The sequence below is a fragment of the Diorhabda carinulata genome, chromosome 7, assembly GCF_026250575.1.
Source record: "Diorhabda carinulata isolate Delta chromosome 7, icDioCari1.1, whole genome shotgun sequence".
Taxonomy (NCBI): Eukaryota; Metazoa; Arthropoda; class Insecta; order Coleoptera; family Chrysomelidae; genus Diorhabda; species Diorhabda carinulata.
The window spans coordinates 19446088-19456020 of NC_079466.1; the positions used below are offsets into that span (position 1 = coordinate 19446088).

General features: G+C 32.9%; 1 protein-coding gene across 1 annotated transcript in view; it reads right to left on the reverse strand.

The window, feature by feature from the left end:
* Positions 1 to 4225, reverse strand: part of LOC130896355 (paired box protein Pax-6-like) — a 122025-nt gene extending 117800 nt beyond the window's left edge. The window contains exon 1 of the mRNA XM_057804375.1: positions 3894 to 4225. The gene's annotated coding sequence lies outside the window, so the exon portion shown is untranslated. The remainder of the gene's footprint in view (positions 1 to 3893) is intronic.
* Between the last annotated feature and the right edge of the window lie 5708 nt (positions 4226 to 9933).

Below are 9933 nucleotides of genomic sequence, written 5' to 3' on the forward strand. Positions count from 1 at the left end.
TTATAAATATAAAGAAAATTTCAAAATCATATGGCTTCTTTCAAATATTTCTAGCTTAAAAATTAGCTGATTATGGTGTAGCTGCCTGGGTATAATATGTTTAGGTTGCAGCCCCTAGACATGGAAGTTTTGAAGCTACACTGAGGTTGATAGAACACTTTCTGCCAGCTGTTACATAGTTTCATGTGGAACACATTGTTTCAACGCCCTGTGAAGTTCAAATGAGACTGGAAAAGGAAGCAATTTTGTAGCACCAATGCATAGTTTTGATACATTCTACAGTAGTCATCCGACATTCCACTATCTAAAGTTTTTGATAAAGTAACGAGAAATCCTCTGGAGAAATATTATAGATGTTAAAAAGGAATATCAATTTCGACACCGTTCAAGGAAATATTGGAAGCCCACCTATATAGAATCATGATCCAAAGAGGAACATTAGCTTATCTTAATCTATATGTCAGGTAAATTTTCAAAAAAGCATCATCATTTATTGATAATATCAATCATGTCAGGGAAATAGAGGAAAATCTTGGTACTGTCAAATGTTGTACCATGAAACGTGTTTCATAGGATGGCGGAATTAATCTTAGTTTCTATTTATTCAATTCCATTTAATTTGAAATTTTACAAATCAGGGAATTCAATGTTACAATTCACAAAAATTCTTAATTATACCATTACTGAAGAAGAATTGCAACATTATGATAACTAAGTATGATTATCGCTTCTATTCATTTTGGTATACTATTAACTTACTTTGTCAGTTATGTGGTATAACACTGTTAAACATTTCTTGTAGGTGGGTTCGAATTTCTCCCATGGTTTTTGAGAGAATTGATCTAGAGTTTTTTACACGTATTATGAAAGATTCCAATCAGCGAGATATCTAGACTACTGGACGTCCATTGTAAATTCACATTGATGCTTTATGACATCCAACCTTTTACTTTTCAGCTATATCACAAGCATGTTTCAAACTATCATCATCATCATCATCATCATCATCATCATCAAGCCTTTCAATCAATTGGATTATGCCTAACGCGCGCTGTAAAATCCTTTTTGAAGTGGATTACTCCTCTTTTTCTATTTGTGTTTTCTTTATAGCTTATTGTTTGTCTTTGCTGCTTTTGTTATTATTTTTTATTCCTTTTGGTTAAGTGCTTTTATGTCCTCTGCTATTTTGTCTCTACATGTCTTTCCGGTCTGCCTCTTGTCCTTGCCCACAATGATGTGTCCATTGCGTTATTTTTTTGATAATTTTAGTTGGATTTTCACTCATTATATACCCAGACCAGTTGAGTCTTTGCGCTTTTATGTATCTCACCATATTTTTCTTTCTTCTTTCTCTATTTCTTCACTTTTCTTTGCTCTCCTTTCTTTCTTCTGTGTTATGTTTGAATCTGTTATAGTTCTCATTATCTTTCTCTCAGTTCTTTTAATTGAGCTCTTCTTCTTCTCTTTTGTTGATTACTGTTGTTTCCATCGCATAAGTGATTAGTGGTTTTATACATTATTATTTTGTTTAGTTTGGTTCTGTTTTCGGGTTTCTAATAATGTTTTGTTTCTTCCTTAGGCTTGATATCCTGTCTCTGGTTGTTTGTTCCAACGTTATTCCTTGTCTTTCTAGTTCTTCTGTTATTTTCTCTCTTTTTATTGAATCGAAAGCACTTCTGAAGTCTTTAGTCTAGAGTGTGGATTGCGTCGATAGTTGATCTGGTCTGAAGCCGTTTTGATAATCCCCAAGTTCTTTTTGTAGGTGATACTTAGCAGGGTTATGGCTCTATAATTCTCACATAACTTTTCATTGTCTATTTTAAATATTAAACTATATTATCAAACGTATGTATTCAATTTGAAGTGTTTAGTTATTTTCAAGGTATTATCTGCATTGATAATACCGTCTATGAAATCTAACCAACTGATTTAGAGCCTACAATCTTAATAGAAACCGGAAACTTGAATTTATTTCTCCAACAGTAGTGCAAATGCAGAAAAATCACTACTTGAAAATCATTTTAGGACATTATTTTTTAAATACCTCAGTTAAATTAATTGAATTCTACTGTCACATTGTTAATAAATTTATTGATGAATCTGTACTGCTAAAATTTTCATAATTGTCACTAATTTACACTAATATTGTCCTCTTTTCATTGATTACATTATAAACCGAATGTTTGGTTAACTTTTAGAAGAAATGCAGAATGTTTGCTCCTTGTTTGCTAGAAATAGTACTCAATATTTGAATTGATTGTATTTTTGACAGTCAGACATGAGAGCTTCTTGTATTCTTATATTGATTATTGTGAAATATGTTTTTCGTTGTCAAATGAAAATTAACTAAATTTAGCTAAGTAAGATAAATTCTAAACATTTGATGTATATTGTTGCATGTAAGAGGCTTAATATCACTGCTCAAAAGTATCTATTTGTGCAAAAAAATGTTCAGTTTAACACGATTATTATAGTTAATTAATTATCATGACTAAATGAGCATTTTTAATCAAAATAAAATATTAAGAACCGAAAATACGTCCATTTAAAGTTTTTTCAGTTTGAAATGTTTAGGCACGTCAAAATTGAAATGAACATTGTTTTCCGATTTGGCGCATTCACTCAAAATCAAATAAATAACGAAGCGAAGTTAAGAAAAGAATGTACCTATTCAACAAACAAATACTTCACTTTGTTATTTATTTGTTTGTTTGATTGTGAGTGAATTCGCCAACTCGCGACACAATTTTCGGTTGAATTTTGGCGTGCTTGAACATTTCATAAGCTTGCCTTGTGAGTTGTAAACCCCAATTTATTCAAAATAATTTGGTTCCATTATTACATAGTATTTTTTATTCCTTGCAGGTAGGTAGCAGACCGATTTTGCTTGATTAAAACTTTGAAAGCAGTTTCCTTGGTTTTTGAGCCACCGATCCCGTTTTTTATTAAATTTTAATAGTTCCAAGGGCATACCTTTACATATCAACACTGTTAGAAATTTGAATATTGTTTTGACCTTTTAAATTCAGACAAATAATCACTTTGCTACATGCTTTTTAATACGGATAGTTAGCAATAACATCGAAAACCAATTAAAATATCATAATCGGCTTCTTAGCAATGTCAAGTATTGAATATTACTTGTTTTACAAAGCCTATCAATAATTCATCGAAGCCAATAGGCAGACCATTCCATTTAAATTGTCTTTATTTTATTTTGTTGAACACAAGAAGAAAATTACATAAAACCATTGTAAAAACGGTCTCCTTGGTTTGGTTATTTGTTGATGCACATATAGAGAAATCAAAATTTTTACAATACAAATAGAATTTTGTGGTTTGGGGAATTCTAAAAACCAGCCGCTACTGAAAGCTTTTCTTTGAAAAGTGGTATATTTAATATAGACGACCCTACCGTACTTATTGAAGCAAAGTGATGAAAAATGTATAAATAAGGATCAATTAGAAGCTAGTAATTGTCAGTTGTCACCCCTTGGTACTATTAAAGAAGATAAATCGAACAGAAATATCTTTCCCGCTATTTTTTGTACTCATTAGGAAGTAAAAATCACATCCATAAATTGCAAATTTTCGGTGAGAGAAATAAAGTAGATACTTGTGTAATTTTTTTCAATCTTGAATGAATAGAAAATTTAAAATCTTTTCAGAATGATTTGATAATATTTAAAAAATTTAACTACGTTTGTATCATAGGTATATTTTGACAGAAAAATTGAATACAGACTATAACTCATTGCAAATATTTTAGTTATCAGATCAAGCGTTTTATCGGGAAAACTTATTCCGAAACTAATAATTTTAATAAAAGGTTGACTACAAAACATTGTTTATTGAACAATTAATTAATTTGATCTGATGTAAAGGCTACTTACATTCGTTAGATTAAAATAAAATTCGGTAGATATTGCACTCAAACTTTATAAAAATGTCCACAAAACCAAACAAATTTTAACAAATTGTAAATAACGGAATAGGATCGTGTCAATATAGATTTATACACAATTAAGCAATTTTTAATACTTGACTAGATGACTCAATGTTTAGAATCAATGGAATGTGACTAATGGGAAGCACGCTTAATTCTATCCCGAAAGTAATGGTCAACTAACTAAACAAATTTAGTGTGACTCTAAACACTACACGAATTAAACTGAATTCAATAGAGATCCACTCCGCAAATCTGTCATACGACCATATGAGTTCTGTAGTACACCTTTTTAGGTGTTTACAACTGTCAACAGTTTCCGGCTCTCCACCAATCCCGATCGAACTAGTACCGTGGAATCCAATAGGAGTATAGGGAGGTGCGGCATTCTATCGATTTCTCGAAATTAGTTGATCATTGGAGCGGAAGATAATCTCTCCGCTAAGAGGGCGCCACTAGACTTGCTCAGTCAATGGTTTTAGTTAGGACTGGAGGTGCCTACGTTAAACGCCACATCCGGAATGTAATCTGATCTCCTTTTTAACAAGTCGTTAACAATATCGTGGTGCTTTGAAGGTAGGCAGTTGAAATACTTCTAGGGAGTGGTTTGTGGAAATCATAAAATTAAGTTGATCATTTCATAGATCAAGAAAAATGTTTTGATTAAATTGATTGTTATTCAATCTTAATTAACTTTATTATTTTGAACAGATGATCCTTGTGGTAATATAAAGGTCATTATTTATTTAAAGAGACTGCAAAGAAAATAATAATTATCTCATTCATAATTGCTGTAGTTTGGAAGCAACACCAATTAAGCAGATAGATAGAGATTAATAATTCATTAAGTATGCTCAAACTTTATCAAAAAATGAAAATTACCTACGATAATTGAACAACGTTGTGTGTAAATAGATCAGTTGCAATTTTTTATCAAAACGAGATACTCAGGATCAAAATGAGCATTCTTTTGAAATTTTTCTTTACGAATAATTTGATAAAAGAAACTCTTGAATAAGAAACGCAGAAAAAATTCATTTCGTCGTTATATAGCTCCTAGTGGAGCTATATAACGTTGTGATAAAACGTTGAGGTCGCTATCCTCATTGGACCATTTTTGTTGACTTAGGCTCTCCACATCTGTTGCAGTTCTTTTTCGATATTTCTTCTCCATGTTTGTGCAGATCGGCCTCTTTTTCTATTGCCTGTTATAATCAAAATGCTTGTCTGATTATGCTTGTTGCTGGTTTTCGTAGTGTTTGACATATCCATCTAGATCTACGTCGTTCCGGTACTTCCTTTTGAGACAGGAACGCGTTCCGGAACTAGAGATGATTTCTAATACAGAAAATGATTTGATAAATGAATTTCGAATACTAGATCCAACGGAGTGGTCCGCAGATATTGAAATTGGCTATAGAGAAAATGAAATCCAATCATTATGCACCAGATTTAATTTAACATCACCGCTGCTAACAACAAAGAAATAGAATATTAATTGAAAATCTAGCAAATGTTTTATGGTCCACCACAACAATTATTTAAACCACATGATTATGTAAAAACTTGGTTAAGGTCTCATCGTTCAGCGGATGATAACAAAACAAGGAAAATTCAACTACAAGATCCTGAAAAACCAATGCGGCCTCGTATAACAACGTAAATCCACAATTAAACAATGACAAATCACATGATCACCAAATCGATATAAGTAGAAATGTTGTTTACAGATTCCCAATAAGCTTTTGACACAATCAGAAAAATATGTCTCGAAAAAAATCATCATAATGAGTGAAAAGGAATCAAGCGCAAGTGTAATGGGCAGTAAAGGAAAAATTTCCAAATAAAAAAAATTGAGACAAGGTAATTCACTATCACTATCAAATATTAGTATACGAGAAGCATATATAGTCCTCATTACAAAATGAAGAAACATAATAGAAAGTATATAAACTCGTGGTCATAAATAACGCACCACCCTTTATTTCAATATCAAAACCTAAAATGTTAATCTTTTGGGTTTCTTTTTTTCCTAAGTTATCTTGAAGTGGAAAATCTGTTTGTCGTATACCACACAACCATTGGCAGATTGATGCAAAGATTTCTAGAGACTGGTTCACATTCTAGGAGGTCTGGATAAGGACGTCCTTCAGCTTTAACTCCTTGAGATGTTTTTTGTAATTGAATTCATGAAGAAATCGGTCAATGACAAGTGTCGAGCTCAACAGCTTTTTACGAGAAGTCCGAAATGTAAATATCTCTGATAGATCAAAAAGACGACACCTTCAGAATGCTGGTCCTTTGGTAACGAGGCAGCATCGTGTTGCTAGACTAAGATTTGCAAGGCAACATTTAGATTGGAAAAATTGGTGTCAAGTTTTATTTACTAATAAGACAAAAATCAGTCTAAGAAGTCCAGATGGACGTAATCAAATTTGAAGACGGCGAGGAGAAAGATTTGCACAGTCTTGTATTATTCCCAGGGAGCCGTTCCAAGGAAGGTCTATCATGTTTTGGGGTGGAATTTGTTTTGATGCCCGCACAGAATTAGTGTCTATTCTTAGACCCGCCGTTAACGCAGCAAGATACATAACAGACATTCTTAAAAATCACGTCGTTACGTTTGGGCTATTTATTGGTGATGATTTTCGTTTAATGCATGACAATGCAGACCACACGTTGCGCAGATGTTCTGAGTTACCTAAACGAAGTAGGAATTCATACTCTGGACTGGCCTCCAAGAAATCCAGATATGAATCATATCGAGCATGTCTGGGACATTTTAAAACGCCGCATTCGTCGTCGAAATCCGTCTCCTCAAAATTTAAATGAGCTTGAACAAGCGGCATTAAAGGAATGCCTCAAGAAGTGATACAGCACCTAATTGAAAGCATGCCCAGGAGAATGTTAGCAACAATTACATCCAAAGATGGAAATACACGCTACTAGCGTATTAAAAAAAGGAATATTATTGTTTAGAATCCAAGTTTTATTTTTAAGAAACTTTGGTTTTATTGCAATGTTTTTATTTTTATTTTCTTACTCATTAAAAATCAATCAAAATTACTACACATTTCTTATTATTGCGTCAAAATAATTGAAAAAAAGTTAAAGAATAGCATTAGTGTAATTGTAAGTGTTGGTGTAGTGGTGGTGTAAACAGTGTATGCAGTATGAATTTGACCAATTGTTCCAGAAATTTTAACTTAACAATTAATTGATAGAATTATCCTTTTTTTTTGTAATTCTATTAGAAACGATCTCCGGAGTATCCATAATCTAATAAGACAATCAACAGTTTGACACCAAAAATATGTAGAGGCTGCTGATTTCCATCTAATTAAAATTATTTTTGTTTTGCTGCAATTATTCATTTTTCAGTTCTTATTTATGCGTATTTAACTACATAATTTTTTATTGTTTTAAAATTGTTGCTTGTTTAAGTCTTGGGTATATCTTAATATTTCTTGAATATTCTTGTTTAATTTCAGATATACAGCATGTTACTATAATAACTATTTTATGGAAAATTTTACCCTCTAAAGAATCTCTAAACATTTTATTTTATTCTTTAATGTCACCCACGGTATATAATCTGAATAATTAATCTAACCAGGTATAAATTACACAATAATGGGCCACATTTTATAATTTAAATGTTACTATTGTTATTTTCTTCTTTGATAATTGTTTCCTTATAAACTAATCTCCGTTTCTCTCTTTTTCATTTCAAAATTATTATAGAATTTTTCTTCGTAAGCATGTAAAATGCAGGATTTTCATCTTATCTCAGAGTTATTGTAGGAGTTAAATACTTTTCTGAACTAAAATCTTCTAGTAACATAATAAAAATGAATGACCTTGGAAATAAATCCAATCTAATTACGTTAGAGTATTTGATACATCAACTAACACCCTCTTGTTAATTTAATTAATGAAATTTTTTCGCCAGCTTTCTTTATTTTTCAGCTTGAAGGCCTTGACAAAGCCAATCAGCAAGACATAACGAACGTCTATAGCAGATTGAAAAGCCTTACTTGCATCCCTACATAAAAAGGTGAAAAGTAATTTAAGAATTTTAGACTTGATTCTTTTATCTGAGTAACAAGAATTTTTGTTTGTTATTATCACAGAAAAATTCTCAGCGGGAGGAAATTAGCATTTTAATAATATATTCAATGGCGACCTTCTTTTTCTTATTTTTCTCTTCTTAAGACTTAGACTTGTTTCTTCTACAATTTAGTCTCTTGAAAAGTAAATGTCCAGCTTCCGTGCCATCTCTTGGAGGTCAGCGGGCAGTCTCCTTGAAGTTGATTTTTCATCCTTCACCAATTTAGCCCATCGACCTTGCATCAATACGTCGACGTGATTTCACCAACATCGTCGTCTCGATCTCGTGAATCATACTATATTCTAAATCATCAGATCTTCTCTTATAGTTTTGCTTCTTATTTAATCTCTTAGGCTCACTCCTGTAATGGTTGTCAATGTTTTCATCTCTGCTGTCCTCATCATGTTCTTCGTTTTTTTGCATCTGCTCGAATTTTCCACGCATACCCCTTCAATATTGATGAACATATATTTTTTCCATATAAAGTACAGATATTCTTGAGGGCTCGTATCTCTTGTTGTAAGTTTTTGGTACTTGCGGACTCAAGTGTACATTGATGGTGAATGCGGTTATCGTTCATGGTAGTTTTCATCTTTTACTAAATTCGTTAAAGAGTTTCTGCGCCAGTCCCCCCAAATTTAAATGGGAGAAACCCAGGTAAGCCGATATAACTCACTGAATTGTGAGAGGTAGGTCCGTAATAGTGTCAACAACAACTGCCAAAGACCGCATCGGGTCACTCAGAGTAAAATCCGAGTTTGTATTTATCATATTTATGGGATTCCTGTTCTCAACCTCCAAACTGAATAATCACATCTCAGTGGTAGTCGTGTTAGTGCCTTCAGTCATTTGATTATACCGATGGTAAGGAAACTGCTACTGGAGGCGCTGAGTATTTACACTCCAGTATGAGTCACGCAACTGACATTGAGGGCTCTGAGTATTCATATCTCAGTGGTAGTCGTGCTAGGACCTCAGCCAAGTGAGTAGGAAAACACTTTGAAAAGTTATTGCCGGAATTGATAAACGCGCATGCGGTAATTTGCAAATGCGAGATTCGAGAAGCGTAGAGCTCTGCCCGACCGAGAGCTTAACCTAACTACGCTTGTTGCACGCATTCGCTTTCACCGCACCGATTAGCAGACGTTTGTGCATCACTTGGTAATTATCAGGTAGTAACCGTTGAGTTTACGCTTTCCATATCGTTGCTTTTCCCAGCTTTTCTTTTTATATTGATGTATTTTCACATATAGTTTATTCTTATTCTAGTTTTAAATGAAGGAAATTGTGTTTGGCTGTTGCTTCGCTTTCTTATATGACTCCGTACCTCAAAAGCTTCGTAAGTAATACTAGTAGCACATACCCAGGTTACCAATCCAGGAGGACATGCAAAATCTGTTCCAAGTAGCTTCAGCGTATTCGTCATCACCATACTGATCTTAGAGTATTTTATTTTCTTCATTGGCTTTGGCGTCAAATCTTCACGTGGCAACGAAAGAGCTGCAAGTAGATTGATCCAGAGATTTTCAATTTATTCAATACTATTCTCAGCTACTTTCCTTCGTTATGTCTTTAAAAAACCTCCCCTGAAATATCGTAACAGAAGAAATAACCAAAGTGGAGAACGAAACGATAAATATCGTGAAAAAAGGAAATATAAATAGGATGTTGAAAGTCTTTATTAAGTAAGTAATCGTTCTTTTTCCGCCTTCTTGCATTTAGTGTTAGATACAGCTATAGATACGAGTCTGTTATAGCGAAGACATTTGTTTTCACTAACATTCATTGTACAAATTTGTGGATTTTATGAATTATTTTTGTTTGTTTCCTCGTATAAGATGAATACTATGACCAGTACGAGTGTTTTTAATAAAGT